Source organism: Danio rerio, chromosome 1 (assembly GCF_049306965.1).
Source record: "Danio rerio strain Tuebingen ecotype United States chromosome 1, GRCz12tu, whole genome shotgun sequence".
Classification (NCBI taxonomy): domain Eukaryota; kingdom Metazoa; phylum Chordata; class Actinopteri; order Cypriniformes; family Danionidae; genus Danio; species Danio rerio.
Genome location: NC_133176.1, coordinates 24,183,573 through 24,204,027, shown reverse-complemented (window position 1 = coordinate 24,204,027; position 20,455 = coordinate 24,183,573). Strand labels below are relative to the sequence as shown.

Here is a 20,455-nt window from a genome sequence, read left to right as displayed (position 1 = left end):
AATAATTTGAAGTTTCCAGCTTATCTTTTGTCATTTGACCTTAACAAACCTCTTCGGTAGCAAACCGCCACACACCAATCATGGTTTAGCAACCATAGAACATGCAGGAGGTCTGTCAAGCTTTTGAGCGAGGAAAACAAGCCAAAGCATTGTGCATATAGACTGTGCAATTCTGATACCCGGTATCCTAAAAGTTTGGATGGGGTGGTGGAATTTTTTTCCCTTTCCGAAACCTAAAACCCAAAGGGAGAAAGACCAGCATGGATCAAGCTCTATGAGGGGTCGTGAAAGCAGCACCATCCAGTCATATTTACATCTGTTTCAAGCTACAAATATTTGGATTACAAACTGAGCGCTTGCGATCAATATACTTCACCTGCAGCGGTTTTTCAGTAATTTATATCCCTCATGTCCATGTCAGAGCTACAGTTCACTGGTGTTTTCGTCTGTCTTTTGGAGATTTGATTAAATTATTTTTTAATCTGTAGCATATTCATGAGTATACCACTGTAATGCACACTACAGTCCTTTTTTGTCTGACTTTCTCAGATTTTCTCAGACACCGGTACATACATATTGTAATAGACGTGCCAGGGACAAAAACTTGACAGGCGTAGCAACATTAAAGGAGGGTGGGGCTTAGCGAAAGGTCAATTCTTAACCAGTGGGCATCAGCACACTTTCAAGGGGCTGCAAGTGAGACATAATAAATTCTGTTGATTGAATTCTGTTCTGTTGATTATTCTCTTTAATCAGTAAAAAAAAAAAAAAAAAAAAACACTTAAAAATAAACAGCAGTGTCATCATTACAGAAGTACTCAAAACAGTCCATTTGCCTGGGAGGTGCCTTCAGATATTGTGTAGGACAACAATGTCCTTCACATCAAAAAGGCATGAGAACTTTTTAAACACCTAATTTCTGTCTCTATAGTAACAGAAATCAACTGTTGAAGTCAGGGAAATAGTTGTGACATTTCATATTCAGTGGAGCATATCAACACACTTCCCACACAAAGTGTTTGTGGTGTATGCTGCTGTCCCCCAGCTAAGTCATTATCTTGTTGATTAGATCTCTTTTTTCCCTTTTCTGTCCTTTCTCATTCAGGATGTTTGATTTTCAAGAGGGCAAATGTTGACATACGCTATGCAAAAATATGGTTATTTATTGTGTGGTAAACTGGATATGAAACATTTTAATGAATAGAGAATAATGTGCAGATAGGAGGTCTCATATTCACCACTAATATTCAAACTAAAGAAGGTGTACATCGAATCTGATGAGAAAGAAAATAATGCTTCTGTCTTTTACAAACTCACCAGTGTACTGACTGAGTTAATGGATCAGATCTACTGCCTTACTTCTCTATTTCATAGATTCAACAAGGTGCTACAAAGATTTACCCGAGGTTTTGGCTTATATATTGACATGATTATCTCACACAATTTGTGTAGATTTGGTCACCTACACATCCGTGTTTCCAATCTCCTCTTCCAGTACATCCCAAATTTGTATTGGTGACCGTGAAGGCCATTTTAGTACAGTAGTACAGTCAACTCATTGTCATGTTCAATAAACCAGTTTGAGATGGTTTGCACTTCTTAACATGGCATTGTTCTGTGTTATTACACCCATGAATGGAGGGTTATTGTCAGTGACAGTAACTCAGGTAGACAGTGTCAATCAAAAATTTAGCTCAATTGGTACTGATGAATCAAAAACGTGCCAAGAAAACACTCCTCACACCACCACTACACCATCACCTGTTTTACTGACAAATTTCACTATCTGAATGACACAGGAGTCATTGAGACTTATCAGACCAGGCAATCTTTTTTTCCAATCATGTATTGTTCAAATTGGTGAGCCTTTTTGAACCGTAGTTCAGAGATGCTCCACTGCAGACCTCAATTAACAAAGGGTTATTTGAGTTACTCTTTCTTTTCTATCAGCTCTGGAGATTTCTCTCTGACCTTTGGCATCAAAGGCAGTTTTGCCCACAGAACTATTACCCACTTTATAGTTTTTCTATAACCACAGAGATACCTGTGCAGGAAAATCCTAGTAGATCAGCAATATCCAATCTGCTCATGGAGGGCCAATGTCTTGAGTTTAGCCTCAACCGGCTCAAACAGAGTTGCCTGAAAGTTTCTAGTGAGTCTGAAGACATTGATTAGTCAGTCAAGGTTTGAACTCGCCCCAACCATTTTTCCATCCATCCACCTATTTTTTTTTTTTTTTTGCACATTTTGGAAAAGTTCATTCCACTGTGGCGAAGGAAAATTAATGAATGAAAGATGCCCATAATTCTTTTTAATTGTGCAATGGAGTAGGATAAACTTTTCATGTAATAACAAAATATGCAAATAACTTATTATGGAAAAACATTTACCAAATACATTTTAGCAAGCCCATCAAAAAATCATTTCATTTTGTTTAAACAGATCATAGAACAAAAATGGCTGAGATGGGACAGCATTAATGGACAAACCAATGGACCGACTACATTGTAAAACATATAAAATGTTGTTTTGGTTATTCTTGTACTCCCAATGCAATAACACAGCTGAAGAGCAACTTCACCTAGTTTCAGACGAGCAAGCCAGAGGTGACATGGCAAGGAAAAAAAAAATTAGCAATTGACTGAAGTGAAGAAAAAAAAAAAAACTAGAGAAAGACCAAGTTCAGCTGGGCATGACCACTTCAACTTTGCCCAAATTAATTATATTATATTAATTAATAGTGGACAAGAGGGGCTGTAATACACCAGAAGCTTTTTCAAATACCGGAGAGCTTTGCCATTCAGGGCTTTCTAGGTAGTCAATGAGATTTTTAAATGTGTATGATATTCAATAAGGAGCAAATGCAATGCTGAAAAAATCAGAGTAACTTGATCACATTTCATAGATCTAGAAATCAGCAGCTCTACTAGCTGCGTTTTGAGCCTGGAGTTTGTTAATTACTGTAGGCAAGGCATAAAGATCAATTACCCAATGCATTACAATACTCTAGGAGGTCATAAAAGCATGAATAAGCTTTTTCACATTACACATTGATAGCACAGGCCGAAGTTTGGCAACATTTTTAAGGCAAAAAATATTGAAATGTGGCCTTCACATATGGAACCAGATTAGCCTCAAAAGAAATTCACGCAAAAGACACGATGAACACATGCATAGCCAAATTCACAACCTTACAGTTTTATATGTCTTAACAATAAAAAAAAAAAATAAAAAAAAAGATATCATCTTCAGAGAGGTTCGATCACAGGTCCAAGGGCAAGTTAACCCAACGTGCTGACCACTGGACCACAATGGCACTGCAATGATGGCATGGCCGGAATGATACTTATGATTACCCTGCAGGATACATGTTGCTCATAGGGCTGCGAGACAATAAATAAGAAAAGCGGCGCTGCGGCAAAATAATGGATAAAAAGAGTGAGGATATGGTCAAATAAATAAATAAATTTTTAAAAAGTGCGACTGCTGCTTTCTCCGTTCGCCATGCTGGAGAGGAACAATCTGCGCAAAAGAAGCACAGAGTTGGTTTCATTGAATACAGCTCTCATCTGATTGGCTGAAAGGTACGAGTAATTCTGACTCTGGCCAGAAAGTTTCAAAAATACACACACACGTATCCAGGGGGAGTCGTAAGTGAAAGAGGATTTGCACATTCTCATTCAGGATGAACTCACAAGTTTTAAACATTCAAAACTTTTTGTACACTCTTGTGCATTGGCAAATGGTGTTTTGCATTTGTGAAATGTATTTTATGAAAATGTATTTTTATTTTGTGTACGTAAAAATTTTTTGTGAATATAAATAAATATTTTACGCACGTGAATTTGGTTTTATGCACGTGAATTTGGCTACGCATGTGTACATCGTGTCTTTTGCGTGAATTTCTTTTGAGACTAATCTGGTTCCATATTCACATGACAGGTTGCTATCATTTATCAGCCCCACATTTATGACCGAAGATGAGGACCCAGGTGAAAAAAATCTAATTAAATGCAATTAAAATACACTTGAATACCCGCAAATACATTTTTAGTACATTGTTATTTTTTGTGTTAAATAAAAGTTTGATGGTTTTACACTATAAATAATTAATAGTTTGTTTATATTTCAGTAGGACTTTAGTACACTTGACAAAAGTATACTAAATACCAGTAATACTTAAATAAACTTTTAGTGTACTACAATAAAGTACACTACAGAAAAAACATCCAAAAGAGTTTTATTAGTTTGTTTTTCAAAAGTGTGCTTTAAATGCTTTAATCATTAGTTGATTTTTAGTACACTGTTTACATACCAATCCTAAGTTTAAAATAAGTTAATAAAAAAAAATCTATTAGTAATGTATTGTAGTAGAAGTACATTTTCCCAAAAGTCGTACTTAAGTACACTTATGAATGCATTATTATCACTAACACTTAAATAGTTAATTTTAAGTTTACATTAAATTGACTTTATTAAAAATCTATTAGTAATGTATTGTAGTAGAACTACATTTTCCCAAAATAACTTTAATACAGTATTTAGCACACTTTTTTTTTCACTTTTTTTGTATATTCTTTTAATATATTACTGTTATACTTTAAATTAATCATAAATATATTTAAATGTTTAAAAGTAGTGTTCAAGTGTATTTCTAGCTGTAACTAAATATATATATATATATTTTTAAAATACAGATACTAAATACAAATACTATCTTTTAGTACATTAAGTACAAAATTAGTGTGTAAAAATAGAGCACTATTAGTACATTATTTAAAAAAATATACTTGGTGTACTTAAATTGTATTTTAGCACACTTTTTTTCACATTTTGTATATTCTTTTAATAAATTACTATTATACTTTAAGCTATTTTTAGGGTTCAAGCATGTTTCTAGTTGTAACTAAATATATATATATATATATATATATATATATATATATATATATATATATATATATATATATATTAATATATATATATATATATATATATTTAAAATACAAATATAGTATGTTAAAAGCACATTTTAGTTCAATTTCAGGGTGTTTCAAAATAGCACAGTTGAGTACACTTAGATGGTATTAAGTTTGTCTTTACATACACTTAATAATATCTTTTAATACATTAAGTACAAAATTAGTTTGCGAAAATAGAGCACTTTTAGTACATTACTGAAAAGTATACTAAGTATACTTAAATAAAGTGCATTTTAAAGTGCAAACTACAATTTGCACAGGCTCACCAAAATCAGACAATAGAAGATCGGAAAAACGTTGCCTGGTCTGACGAGTCGCGATTTTTGCTAAGACATTCGGATGGTCAGGTCAGAATTTGGCGTCAACAACATGAAAACATGGATCCAGCTTGCATTGTACTAATTGTTCAGGCTGGTGATGGTGGTGTATTGGTCTGGGGGATATTTTCTTAGTATACTTTAGACTCGTTAGTACTAATTGAGTATCATGTCAATGCCAAAGCCTACCTGAGTATTGTTGGTGACCATGTAAGACAAAGTGTATCCATCTTCTGATGGCTACTTCCAGCAGAATAATGTGCCATGTCATTAAGTGCGAATCATCTCAGACTGGTTTCTTGAACATGACAATGAGTTTACTGTACTCAAATGGCCTCCGCAGTCACCAGACTTAATCCAATAGAGCACCTTTAGGATGTGGTGGAACGGGAGATTCACATCATGGATGTGCAGCCGACAGATCTGCAGCAACTGCGTGATGCTGTCATGTCAATATGGACCACAATCTCTGAGGAATATTTCCAGTACCTTGTTGAATCTATGTCATTAAGGATTAAAGCAGTTCTTAAGGCAAAGAGGGTCCAACACAGTACTAGTAGAGTGTACCAAATAAAGTGGCCAGTGAGTGTATGTCGTCCATATATTCATTAATTCATTCATTTTCTTTTCGGCTTATTCCATTTATTAATCAGGGGTCGCCACAGCGGAATGAACTGCCAACTTATCCAGCACGTTTTACTGAGTGGATGCCCTTCCAGCTGCAACCCAACCCTGGGAAACACCCATACACTCCTGCATTCACACTCATACACTACAGCCAGTTTAACTTATTTAATTCACTTATAGTGCATGTCTTTGGACTGTGGGGGAAACTGGAGCACCCCGAGGAAACCCATGCGAGACAGAGAGAACATGCAAACTCCACAAAGAAATGTCAACTGATCCAGCTGAGGCTCAAACCAACAACTTCTTGCTGTGAGGTGATCATTCTACCCAATGCGCCACCGTAATCATCCATACATAAAAAAATATTCTTGCAACATTTTGTGTCTCTATTGGGCGTGTCAGTGTCTGTATGGTTAAAACAACACTATAATATTTAGTATAAATTACTATAGTATATTTTCATGTTGGTGTCTGACAACTGAAAATAGATCTGGTAGCAGATATCGCAGCCTCTGTTACTTTTTAGCATGCACTTTTTTTTGGTAACATTATTTAGCACATGTGTTTACACATTCTGATTCCATTCATTCATTCATTCATTCATGAATTCATTCATTCTTTTTGGCTTAGTCCCTTTATTAATCCAGGGTCGCCACAGCGGAATGAACCACCAACTTATCCGGCAGGTTTTTACACAGCAGATGCCCTTCCAGCCACAACCCATCTCTGGGAAACATCAGCATACACTCACTCACACACTTATGGACAATTTAGCCTACCCAATCCACCCATAACGCATGTCCTTGGACTGTGGGGGAAACCGGAGCACCCAGAGAAAACCCAATCGAACACAGGGAGAACATGCAAACTCCACACAGAAACGCCAACTGTCCCAGCCGAGGCTCAAACCTGCGACCCAGCGACCTTCTTGCTGTGAGGCGACAGCACTACCTACTGTGCCACTGAGTCGCCACATTCTGATTCCAATGCCTAATTATTAAATTGTTAAAATGACTATAGTTAAATAAAATATTCTTACAAATAAAAATACAATATGTTCTTTGGAAGAGTGTACTTGCATTATGATGCTATTATATTGTCATTCTGGCATCGTATAATGAGTGGCATAAAATGGCCTTGAAATGACAATAATATCGTTTATCACAATATATTTTGGTGCAATATATCGTACAACAGGCCTAGTAATGACATTCAAGCAAATCAATGAGAACTTTGGTCAATTATATCATATGCACCGAGGTCCAACAACACTAACAGAAAAAAGCAATCACAATCGGATGATATAAGCAGGTCATTCACAACTCTTAGGAGTGCTGTTTCAGTGCTACTGTATATAGGCTCTAAAACCAGATTGGAAATTTACACATACATTGTTTTTCTGTAGGAATGAACATAATGGGCTATAAACACAGCTAGTGTTTTTCAGTCAATGATAAACTTTCGGTGAATGCTTAATGTGACTTTTTTCAACTTCATAAGGTTCCTTTTCCAGCATTGATGATGTAGTATAATTACAATACATTTAGTTAAATAGACCCAAGCATTCATTTAGTTGTTCAAGTGTAAAATGAGATGAAAGACTGTAACAGCTAGCATCATCAGGATGCAGGCCAGCACAGAAACTCCATTGAAATTACTGGGGTAATTAAACTGATATATTTTAAAGACACAGAAAAGAACAATGGGATTTAGTCAGAGAATCAGATTAATCAGATCTTAAATGTGGCAATTTTATAATGGAAAGACAGTTTATCGGAAGCGCTGAGGCTACCTGGCTGAAATTCAAAGTCCACTAAGGTTTCGGACACCACTGCAAACAGCTGCTCCCTCACAGAGGGCAGCATTTAGCCCTTGTCTACATGCATACATGAGTTGATGCCATAAATTTGGCTGACTGGATACTTATGTTAACAAGCAGTTAAAACAGGTGTACTTAATAAAGTGGTCAGTGAATACTGTCTTAAACATTCTTCATCAACCTCTTTAGTTGTTTATTCATACATGAATAATATCTACACTCATGAGTATAAAATGGGTTTAATTGAATCAAAGACATTTGCTCAAATTGAAATCTTATTAAAGTATTTGAAATGAAGATCAAGTGGGTTTTAATTGATATGGTTAACATAATTCAGTACTCTGTAAGAGCCTTTGAATCAAATTAATTAGTGATCAGATGAATTTATGTCTGAGTGCCTCTCATGAATAAAAATCAGCTAACAAGGTTTGTTCAAGGGGACTAAATCTCTCCTAATTGGCTCGGTCCTATGAGTGAGAGCTCAGACTCATAAGCTATTATGGCAAAATATGTGTACATTTGGTGTGTGTTTTTCTAATTTATACTGTATATATATATACAAGATCAGCCAGTATGTGTGTGTTGTGAACAAGCATTTTAAATTGGCCAGTTCAAATGTTGTTGACATTATATATAGCATGTTATAATACACTGTAAATATCTCTTTCTCTACTACAGATAAATAGAATAGATATTTTCTTTTGTAGTAATATAATGCATTCAATTGTTCAAAAATTAACAAATTACAAATTATGAGAGGCTACATTTATTTATTTATCCTTTAAACTCTTAAATCTAATCAAGAGCTAAAAATAAATTATTTTGGCAAAAAGTCTGTCTAAAAACACTAAAATTCTTAAAATCAAATCAAATCCAAATATACTTTACACTAAGAAAATGTAAAACAAATTTAATATTTGAACTGAAACTGGAGGATTAATGACATGTGAAAGACACATTTAACACGTCTATAAACAAACTATATTCTATAGTTTATAACTATAGTTTATAACTATAACAAAATGTATTCTATAAATTGTTTTTTTTTCTAATGCAAATTTGAATCAATGAAAAATACAGTAATGATTTCAAAGACACAATGTAAAAAGCAGGATGGCAAAGATAAAGCCATGATTTGTTAGATCAAGCTGAAACTTAACTGACCAGGGTCATCGGTGGATAGATTGTTGAGGATGTCGCTGGATCAGTTTCAGGCCTTTGCTGTGATCTTCACGGCAGATATGGGGTGTCAGATGTGTTGGCCTGAAATGGTGAATCAATCAAGAGATAAACCTTTAGGATGAAAAAGGGTGAAGAAATGTGTTATGGGTCGCTGGAGACAGAGGATTTGAGCTGTTCCCCATGAAATGATTCAAATAAAAAGTGTGTTTCATGATGAATGGATTAGTGGTGGCTAAAAATTGTGAGTGTAAAAAGCAAGGGAGAAAGACAGCAATTTATTTGCTCAAATAACCACTTCCTGATGGTTTGAGTTGGATCGAGGCCTACATTAGATAAAAAAACCTATGTTGCATTGTGAAGTGATAAGATTATTAAACATTTCAGTGACTGCTGTTCCCCTCTAAAACCAAAAAACTCCATACATGTACAGTAAAAAAATAGCAGCTGTTGTTGCCAAAACTTCATTGTTCAAAATACGGTAGAAACACATTAACATTTCAAGATTTTGTTGATTTACTTCCTGTCATATGGGACCTTCAACTTCCAACCCCTAATTCCAGGATACAAAAAGGAGGCAAACCCTCCCAAATAAAGGCAATTTTCATGTTACTAAAAATTGATGAGATTGATGATGGCTACTGCTGAAGTAATTTAAAATTTGAAGTAAAGTTTTATTTTTGGGTATTTATCTTCAGCAAATCACTAAAGGCATATATCATGTCATCATAACCATCTAATGTGGCAATAAGATCGTAACTGTACTGTACATTTATACCGCCACAATATTCATCTAAGTAAACACACAAAAGACCACTAGACTTTTCTGACAGGGTATTCGAGTGTCATCGAGTGTCAGAATGTTGTAGGACTGCTATACAGGAGTTATTATTATAGATTATAGGTGAAATTTAGCAGTTTTTATTTTAGATTCTTTTTTAAAGCATGAAGATAAAGCAAGAACATGGTTATGATTAAAACATGTGCTTGTTTGTTGTAAGAATTCATAATAAATGACAAAAAAAGTAATTTGTGGATCTCCTTACTGGCGCAGCTATGCTGCTGTTGTGGCTGGTGAAATTTTCTTACCCCTCAATTTTGAGTGTTGTCCAGAAAAATCTCAGTTTGAAGGGGTATCTAGCAATTGCCTGTAGGCATACGCCTTCAAGCTAAAGAGAATTGTGGAAGGGGAAGAGGGTAGAATTGGGCGATTGTTGTCAGTGGGCAAATACCTTATAAGTACATAAATCATGTGGAATTAGGGAATCATGTGTAAATATGGTAATAAATCAACATTATTGGTCTTGTTTAATGATTTTTTTTTTTTCAAAATACCCCATCTAAACATAGCTTAACAATTTAACTGATATCAAAAAGTGAAAATAACACTAGATCAGAATTAAAGTGCTAAGTCAATTGAGGGTTTTGTCTAAATTGCAGCATTTTTATTTACACAAAATGCAGTATCACGTCATGCACTGAAACCCAAATTTTTGAAAATTCTTGTCAGGGGGAAGATTTTCTGAAGTTGTGTGTTTTAATAGAAAACTGAGAAAAAATACATTTTTGTTCACAAAAAATACCTGGTTACAAGACATGGCCCTAGGAACTCAACTGAAAACTTAATAAACCTCTCAAAATCTCGGCTCATCAGGATCATCAAAGAACTCCACAAACAGAATCAGCAGCTTTATTTAATGCTAAGCTGTTTGACAATTTCTGGCAGATGTCTACAAAAGTCTATAGTGAGATTTACTGAAAGTATACTTGATTTGTTAGATGTCACCATTGTGGTATACCTTTACTTTTATGTATTTACACCAGTATTTACTTTACTTTTTGACTTTTTCACTTGTGTTTTTGACACACAGTAGTCTGTTGGGGAGCTAGTGTGTCTTTAATCACTTTAAGACAAATGGAATAATTTTATGTGCTTCATATTAATGAAACTATATGACATACAATTTACCGGGGGTTCATATCAAATGGTTATCTAATTTTAAACATAATAAATGTGTTTATGAATATGAATTGATCTTTTGAACACAGTTGTTTTGAGTTAAAATGCCAAATGTTCTCCTCCTATTCAACTTTTACATTGAAGGGTTCTTACAACATATTTGCCAACCGACAACTATAGTTGCTGCATATTCATATATGATTTGCTTAAAATATTGGAGAAAATAAATGCAAAACATGTTCATCTAGGACACCATTAACAAAGCTATGGATGACAATATTTAAAAAAAAAAAGGACAAATGGGTTTTTTGCAGTTGTTGAGTCTAAAATTGCGCATGTTTTTCTGTCTCTCTGTCTCCCGCAGTGCTCAGTGTTGCTAGAATAATCACATTATCCACAGAGTGCCATGTGCACAGATGCTGCACACTCACAGAGCATGTGGCGGTGCAGCTGAGCTTGACATTTGACTCAACTCAACTCCACAACACTGCATTTACATTTGCCACATTCCATCCGTCCCCACTGGGCAGGAGGAGACAACAAATTAACACAGATTCCCAGCGGCGAGCCAATGAGGCGGGAACAGAGCAGCATTATTGTGAAATGACACTGGGGCAACAGGGGCATATGTATGTATGATCTCCATTTCTGCTGTTGTTCTGTTTTTAATGAGGAGATAGAGAAGGAACACATGGCTTTTAACACGCAAATAAACTAATAAATTGGGAGTGACCGCGCAAGGCATGAGAATCAGTGAAAACATCCCCGGCAGCACTGGCTGGGTATTTTGTGGAAAAGGCAGTGGAAATGTGTAATAACCTTTAATCATGTGCTTTGGATTCGATTTGAAAGCTTTACTTTGATCAGCTCTCTCATAATCCCCTGGCCACTGGTTTCTCTGAAAGAGCTCCATAATCTACAGCTCAGCTGTGCTTAACCACTAGAAGGATGTAGTCAAAGAGCACTGAAAGGCACAGTGCACTTCAGCAACACGAATTTGGTAAAAGTAAAAGTGTGCATGATGCATTATGCAGTTCATGCATCTGGGTCAATCGTGCAAGTCTCATATTTTTAGCCCTACATTAAATATGTAAAACAGCACCTGTTTATGTTTTTTAATTGATCAAATGTATCTGCCAAGACCATGAAGAAAACAGACAGCAGAATGAACCGCCAACTTATTCAGCACATGTTTTACACAACAGATCCAGCTGCAACTCATTACTGGGAAACACCCATACACTCTTACATTCACACACATACACTACAGCCAATTTGGTTTATTCATTTCACCTATAGCACATGTGTTTGGACTGTGGGGGAAACCGGAGCATCTGAGGAGAAACTCAAACCAGCAACCTTCTTGGTGTGAGATGACAGTGCAAACCACTGAGCCACCATGTCACCCTCAGCAAGAATCAAATTCTTAAAAAAAAAAAAAAATGGTTAGTTCACCACAAAATAAAAACTCTGTCATTGTTTACTCAAGTTTGCTCTGGGTCCGCATTAGTTTATTGTTTGAGAGATTTTACATAATTGGTCCAATATTATATTAAGTGGCCTTAACTACTGAATTAACAAAAACATGTTCTAATTAATATACACTTATTGTGTTTAATATTGTATTGAACAACACTTATGGTGTATGCACACCTCTGTATGAGGGTGGGATATGGGTAAGGTAAAAGACGTGTTTGGTGGTATGGGTTTAAGGGTGTGCTAAAATGTAAGGGATGGGTCAACAGTGTAATTTTAAAATTAATTAGATCTACAACTACATGCAGATATTAAGTACAATGTAACACTGTATTTGTAGGTAATAAGAGGATTACACATGTAAGTACATAAATAAGGCCAGTCAATATAAAGTGGCACTCCATTTTGCATGCAAAAAATTGGTTTATGGGGTTTATACACTGTAAACACCGCTGTTGTTATTACTAAAGGTATTAAGTTAATATAACTTGACATTACTTAAAATAACAAGTTTTGGCATCAAAACTTAAACAGATTTGTTTAACGCACTCATTGGACATCAAAAATGTTTAATTAATATTCTCTGAACTTAACATTTTCTTTTCTTTAAACGATTCACCACATCTCTGTTTAAAATGATTGCTTGCGCTTGAAATTCTGCCTTGACAACAGCGCTGATTGTTTGATATGTTATATATGACACAAGGTGGTCATTTTGCTTGTGATGCTGAATTTTTGCAGAAGGGCAGCAAGACAGAGGCACTATCTGAACCTATCTGATGAAAGAGAAAATTAAATTAGTAAGTAAATGTTTAAATACTTATAAACAATTTTCTTAATTGATATACATGCAGGGGGTGACACGGTGATGCAGTGCACTGTAATCCCGAATAAGTTGACAAAACTCAAAAAATTTGAGGTAATCAGTTACGTCAAATTTTTTAAGTTATGAAATTATCTATTTTAAGTAAACAGAAACATTAAGTTTTGAGTTTGTTGTACTCATGCAAGACACTTCACCTAACTTAAAATACCCAAGTTACTCAGCTTATACGTTTTAATTGCAATTAACTTAATTGTTTTAATTTTTCCAAACTTTAAATACTTAGTCACCCAGCTCATACATTTTAATACCAATTAACTTAATTGCTTTAATTTCTTTCAACTTTAAATACTTAAATCACCCAGCTCATACATTTTAATAGCAATTAACTTATTTTTAATTATTTATCTCACCTTTACATACTTAGTCACCCAGCTCATACATTTTGATAGCCTTTTTTTAAAATTAACTTCTCCATCGTCAGTTTCACAAATAAAATTAGCCATTATTTTAATCTTTAAACCCCATAAATCTGTCAAAATAAATCTGTAATTTAAAACACACAGACAATACCATTTTAGACATTTATTTTTAAAGAAAAAACATCCAACAGTACTTTCAAATTTGTCTCCTATGCAATTACAAATGTCTTAAAACGATAAAAACTATTAGACATAAAGAGATTGAAAATGAACACTATTCTAAAATTAATAAAAATTACCCACAATGTAAATATGATATCAGACATAAGAGCCTCAAGAAAAAACAACTATACGTTTGATAAAATTTAATAATACATTAACAAGTGTAAAACTTAGTCTTAAGGCATCCGTTAAAAAAATAATAAGTGCACATTCTGTGAAGTGACTCGTTTAGTGTAAACTACACAGAAACTGTATATATATATATATATATATCGTTGAAGTCAGAATTATTCGCCCCCATTTATTTTTTCCCCCAATTTCTGTTTAACGGAGAGCAGATTTTATATATATATATATATATATATATATATATATATATATATATATATATATATATATATATATATATATATATATATATATTCAGTCTTGGTTGAACTATGATTCTGTATTTTACTTATTCCAAACCTGTTTGAGTTTCTTTCTTCTGTTGAACACTTAAAAGGTTATTTTTGACCAAAAAAAAAAAAAAAAAAGCTGAGACCTGTAACCACCGATTTCCACAGTATTGGTTTTCCTATTAGAAAGTCAGTGGTTACAGGTTGTCAGCTTTACTTAACTTTTGTGTTCAACAGAAGCAAGAAATTCAAGCAGGTTTGGGACAAGTGAAGAGTTAGTAAATGACAGAATTTTACATTTGGACAAACTATCCCTATATATAATAAAATGCACCCTTACCAATTAAAGGTAAATAAATGTTTTGAAGTTACTACCCCAGAGACAGTCTTTATTAAGTAAAAAAAAAAGCTCTACATTAACTCATTCTTTAAGGTTTCCATGCTACGAGACTTTATTTTCCATCATCCATGCCAAGCAAAACTTTTTGCACAAGTTCAAAGTCCTTTACTATATATTATGTGAAGAGCATACATTAATCCATACAAGACAAGAAAGGTCTGGAAGTGTGCTGTGGGTGGTGTCCAATTCATTCTTCAGGACAACAGAGACCCTTAGTGAATGCAGGGCCAATAAAGCATCTTCAGTCAGCAGGATTATCAATCTAAAAAAAAATTTAAGGATAATAATGTAAGGACAGTATCAAAATGACTGAGCCAATATTATATGATTCATCAACTATTCGTGATTACAAATATGTTATTAAGTAAAAGTTTTTAAAAAGTTTTCATCTTTTCATTAAACATGCCTAATTGTGAAAAGAATGAATGAAGTCTTACCAGGGTGTTCCTAAAGAATCTTAAGTCACGCTCACGCAGCAAGACCAAAAGACCTCTGATAACAGTAGTCCGTCATGAGCTGACATCATGCAATTCCTGGAAATCAAGAATCAATTAAAAAAAAAAAAAAAAAAAAAAAAAAAAAAATTCAAATTATATTTTAATGTATACTTTAACACGTGACCCCAAACATACCTGCTCATCATAAACCTTTAAAAGATTAGCCAGGGAATCTGCTGTCTTGCCAGTTTTGGATGCTGTTTGCCTTAAAATTGTCATCAAATGAAATAGGTGGTGGTCCAGTTGTGCAAAGAATTTGTGGGGAAAATTCTCATTTGTAACATGTTGGTACTCTGCAAACAGCAAAAAGAAACAAGAGAGAATTTCATAAAACAAACCCACACCACAAAATATACAATTCTAAAAAAATGTATTAATATTATTATTATGTTTCATTTACTTATCTATTTTTTACCTCAGATGAAAATCAGGTGTTGATCAGATGTTGAAAGCAGGATCTTCATGTTGTAAACTGAACTCAAGGTCTAGCTGAAGTTTCACTTTCCTTGCTGCAAAAGTATCATTGATAAATACACTGTAATATTTATTTTATCTGGATATGCCAGGCATAGTAGTTCAAAATAAATATTTTACCCACCTTTCACATGCCTCCATTTAAGAACCTATCTGTAGTCAGCAACACCCGACCTTCAATTCTGTATGTACACAAAGTCACAGTGTCATTTAGCTGAGAGTAGTACAGTTGCATGATGTCTAACGTTAACCTCCAAAATGGTTAGCAATAGAGCTGATTATCATGTTAGTTGCTTTGATTCGATGAACACAGATTTAATTTAAACAGTATTGAAATTTCTAAAACTGAATAGGACGACAAAGAAATTTAAGGCCTGATTTTAAAAGCTAGAAATAACAAAACTTACCTTATTGTTTAATGATGTAAAAATATATACTAAAATATTTATATTTTTAAGATATAAATATATTTTAAGCTACAAAATTTGCACATCAGAAAACTATGTCTTGTTTACCACGTCTTAAATATTTTGTTTTGTTATTATTTTATTTAATAACATAATTTTGTATTAATGTGTTATAGATATGCATACTTTGTTTTTTAGGCTGTTTATATTCTCTCCAGAGTAAACATTTTAAAAAATAGATTGAAAAAAAAAAAACTTTTATCATACCTTTAAAATACATTTGACCTAAATGACATTTAAACTCATTTAACTGATCGCATTAATCAGGTAATCATTGATATGCAGAGATGTCGTCTTAAGCGCGAGGAAATATAAAGTGTTGATCAGTGCTGGTGATTGAGGTAAAGTTAGTTTTATATTTACACATTCAGACTTTCTCCTTAATAATATAATTTCAGAAAGGTAATTTTTGCATATTCTTAATGGTGAAATCATATTAGCAGCCAATGACTTTCAAAGTACAACATTGTTCAGTCAAAAAAAAATAGTGCATTTAGTGTAATATTGTTTTCATGTCATACTTACATGTGATTTCAGAACGAATAGACAAAGTACCATGGTAAACAATTTATGGAGCGAGTCACAAGTTGTTACTAAATGAATGTATGAATATAAAACCAACTTTATCTCAATGTGGTAGTGTAAATTGAAGCTCTGCTCTGTACCTGCTCAGGTGAGGAGCGCAGCTTAAATGTTCTCAGTCAGGCTATCCTCATACATGGATCAGCAAGCAACAAGCTGCGTGTGACAGAGTTAAGTTTTGAGACTACGTTTTTGCGCGTCATCAGAAAATACCGTTTAGTGTTTAGGCGGAGATCATTTGAGTTATGATTAACGTTAAGTTTCTTGCACCTTTCGTTTCCGAAGTGCCTACAGATCGCGAAGATAATACCACATTCACAGACTGGATGGAGTTCAGCGCAGCGCCATGACATGCCGTTGTGTGAGCGCGCGTCACCATGACAACTTCAGCACAGGCTGAGAAAAGGCATACTTGCGCCAAGATTTAAATTTTTTTGAAAAATGTAATCTGCCGATTTTAAATATTTTTGTCTTTATCACACTCTGTTAAAATTCAGAGTTAACACATTACAACTAACGCTAACGTTGCACTGATTCTAACTTTTTAAACAGTAATGTTAACGTTAGTTAGCAACAAGTGAGGCTAAACATGTTTTCTGTAATGTACGACATGTAAACGCACCCTGATTAACTCTACATTACATTGAACTGTTACTGTGATTATATTAATTAAAAGATACATTTAATATTTCTTGGATTTGTAAATATTTTACTTACTGTTGTGTGAAGCGATGCCGATCCGCCATCTTGAAAAAACGAATGAAGCATGAGCACGTACGTGAACCTGGATGACGTCAGACGCAAAATCACTGGGCTGACAGATTTTGAGTTAATGAAACTTTAAAGAGACATTTTGTATAAATTAAACCCAGCAGAATTGTTCACCTTACTTGAAAGATTAAATTTTTTCAAACTCAAAAATAAGAAAAAGTTCTAAATACTCATCAAGGTTAATTAAGATAAACGAATTTTAATGATTTAAGTTAATAGAACTCAATTCAATTAATTAGTTACAGCATTAGGGTTTACAGTGTGGGTAATGCTGTCGCCTCACAGCAAGAAGGTCGCTGGTTCAAGTCCCGGCAGGGTCAGTTGCTATTTTTGGGTAGAGTTTGCATGTTCTCCCCGTGTAGGCGTGGGTTTACTCCGGGTGCTCCGGTTTTCCCCACAGTCCAATCATATGCGCTCCATACATGTCCGTAGTTTATGTGAGTATGTTCTGATCCTCCAGGTTGGGGGTTGAGCGTTGGGCTAACGTTCCACCTCGTTAAAACGTTACGAAAAACCAACATGGTGTGGCTAAATATCAACTTAGTTATAAATGACCCTTGGAGTAAGTAAGTAATGTTGAAAAATGTGAATGCTTAGCCATTGTAAGGTGTCAGTAATTAAACATTTAAGTTATCTGTACTTAAACATTTAAGTTTATTCAATGAAGAGACCACATTTGGTCAACTCAATTGAGCTGCAAATTTTCCATTACTCAAACGAACTGAGGGAATTATTTTCCTCAAATCATTTGAGTCGTCTTAACTTATTAGGGTTTACAGTGTACTTGTGTCACACCAGCAGGGCTAGTTTAAGGTTTGTTTCTTAGGTAACAATTAGTTCATGTTAGTTAAATGGTCCATTAGTTAATGTTAATGTATTTACTAACGTTAACTAAGTATCAATAATCCTGTGACATATTATAACACTGTTTCATATCAAAGCATTAACTAATGCATTGTTAAAATCCAAAGTTTTGTTGTTAAGTAGTTAATGCATCATGAGTTAATATAATCGTATTTAACGTATTTTAAGTATTTTACGTATAAGCGTATTTAACTTAAAAAAACATTATCTAACATTAACAAAGATGAATAAATACTTTAACAAATGCATTATTATTAGCTAAATTGGCCGTAGTGTATGTGTGTGAATGAGTGTATATGTTTACAAGTGATGGGTTGCAGCTGGAAGGGCATTCGCTGCGTAAAAGACATGTGGATAAGTTGCTGGTTCATTCCGGTGTGATGACCCCAGATTAATAAAGAGACTAAACCGAAATGAAAATGAATGGATGAATGAGTAATTGAATTTTAGGGTAAACTGTTGGGGTGAAGTGTAATCTTTTAAACTGTTTCCAAAAAAAAAAAAAAAAAGAAATGTAGGACTACTTTAATCACCTTTTTCATCCTGTAAGTGAACAGAAACTGAGCAGACAATTTTTTTACTTTCTGATTAACTGGTGGCGGACATCACTAGAATTATATGTGAGAGTGCCCAGGCATGATGCAATAAACACAGTCATGTTATCTGCTCTGATGTCTGGTAATGTAATTGTGTTCCAGCAGGTAATTATACCAAATCATTTTGATGATGGACTTTGGTTCAGGCATTTCAGAATTACTGAAACATCAGTTGCGATGTTGTGTGAGGACATCAATCTGCTGCTTGGTCCAATTATCCAGCCACATCCTCATCTATTACATACAGTAAGTTTTTTTGCACATGGTGGAAGTTATGTGTGTTAGTTTCCATTGTACATTGTGGCCCTTGTCTCATATCATAAAAACTTAATCAAGAACATTAGCCCTCTTATGCGCATTTTAAACATTTTAAATATAATAATAAAATTTTTTATGTAATATACCACAGTTCAGAAAAAAAAAGATTGTTTGAAACATAGCCAGTGTCCTGTGCCACTATAAACATCTTATTAACCAACTCAATCATAGAAGTGTAACATAGCATACCTCAATCCTGAACACATTCATAATCACAGGAAAATTGCAGTGGCTCAAAACTTACACTGTAAAAGAAATCTGTTGAATTTATGGTAAAAGGCACCTGTGGTTTCCACACACACACACACACACACACATGTACACACATATATCCAGTTATGTATGGTTCTTGAATATGATTGTCTGATAGCCGATATTTTGCCAGTAACATCACACAAAGGCCTCTTCACCCTTCACCTTTGTGTATTACTCCGCCCACATTCAGTCAGCAACAAGCAGAGAGACACTCTACTTTTTGACAAATATTACTGCTGTTAGATGACAAAATGTACTTTTGAGGCTTTTTAATTCGAGAATGTTGTTGTTTAGATTGCAATTGTGCAGTTTATTTATAAGAATAGTGCCTATTTTAAAATATTTACTTGAATTTAATTTCTGAGAAAGCTCGTGGATGACCATTAGCCTACCATAGAGTAGACCAAAGATGGTGGATGTTTTCTATCCACAAGATGGCAACAGAACCGCATAATAAGCCCTCATGCTTAGAAGATTATTTACAGACTGAATCTAACTAGAGCTGATCAAATCATTATTAAACTGGTAAGCATACCTGCCAACACTCCAGTTTTTCCTGGGAGTATCCTGTATTTTAGACCAATCTCCTGCCACCGTTCTGTTTTTTATTTCCTCCAGAAAACTCCGATAATTTCACCCCCCTTGTTGGCAGGTATGCTGGTAAGTGATATTCTAAGTCGATCTCTCTCTTTTGTATGTTATAGTGCTGTATTTATACCAGTTTGCTCGCATATCATGAATGTGTGTTGTGTTGGCAGAAAGAAAGAAGCAAAGTCTGTTTGTGTTTAGCGTTTTTCCTTATCTTATATTACAAACACAACAGCAGTCTGGTAGTGATTCCGTGCTTTTTCTGGGTTAATTATTGTGATATCCCAATTGCAACCAAGAAATACTGTAGACTGTAACACTGTAAGAAAATATCCCCGTAGATGGATGGCATTTCATGTCCGTTCAGCCTTATAATTCTAAAGTGTGAGCAAAATCAGCTGTTTTGTCATCACTTTAG

The 20,455-nt window shown here is 34.3% G+C and overlaps 1 long non-coding RNA gene across 2 annotated transcripts; it reads right to left on the bottom strand.

Moving 5' to 3' along the window:
• Window positions 1–14,694: 14,694 nt before the first annotated feature.
• Window positions 14,695–17,406, bottom strand: LOC141385552 (uncharacterized). Of its 2 annotated transcripts, none has more exons than XR_012406112.1 (6): window positions 17,363–17,406; window positions 15,721–15,778; window positions 15,538–15,631; window positions 15,258–15,415; window positions 15,063–15,158; window positions 14,695–14,887 (listed from the first exon to the last, which is right to left on the bottom strand). It is a non-coding gene; the product is annotated as an uncharacterized lncRNA (long non-coding RNA). The 2 variants fall into 2 exon arrangements; XR_012406116.1 differs by lacking the exon at window positions 17,363–17,406 and adding an exon at window positions 16,729–17,001.
• Between the last annotated feature and the right edge of the window lie 3,049 nt (window positions 17,407–20,455).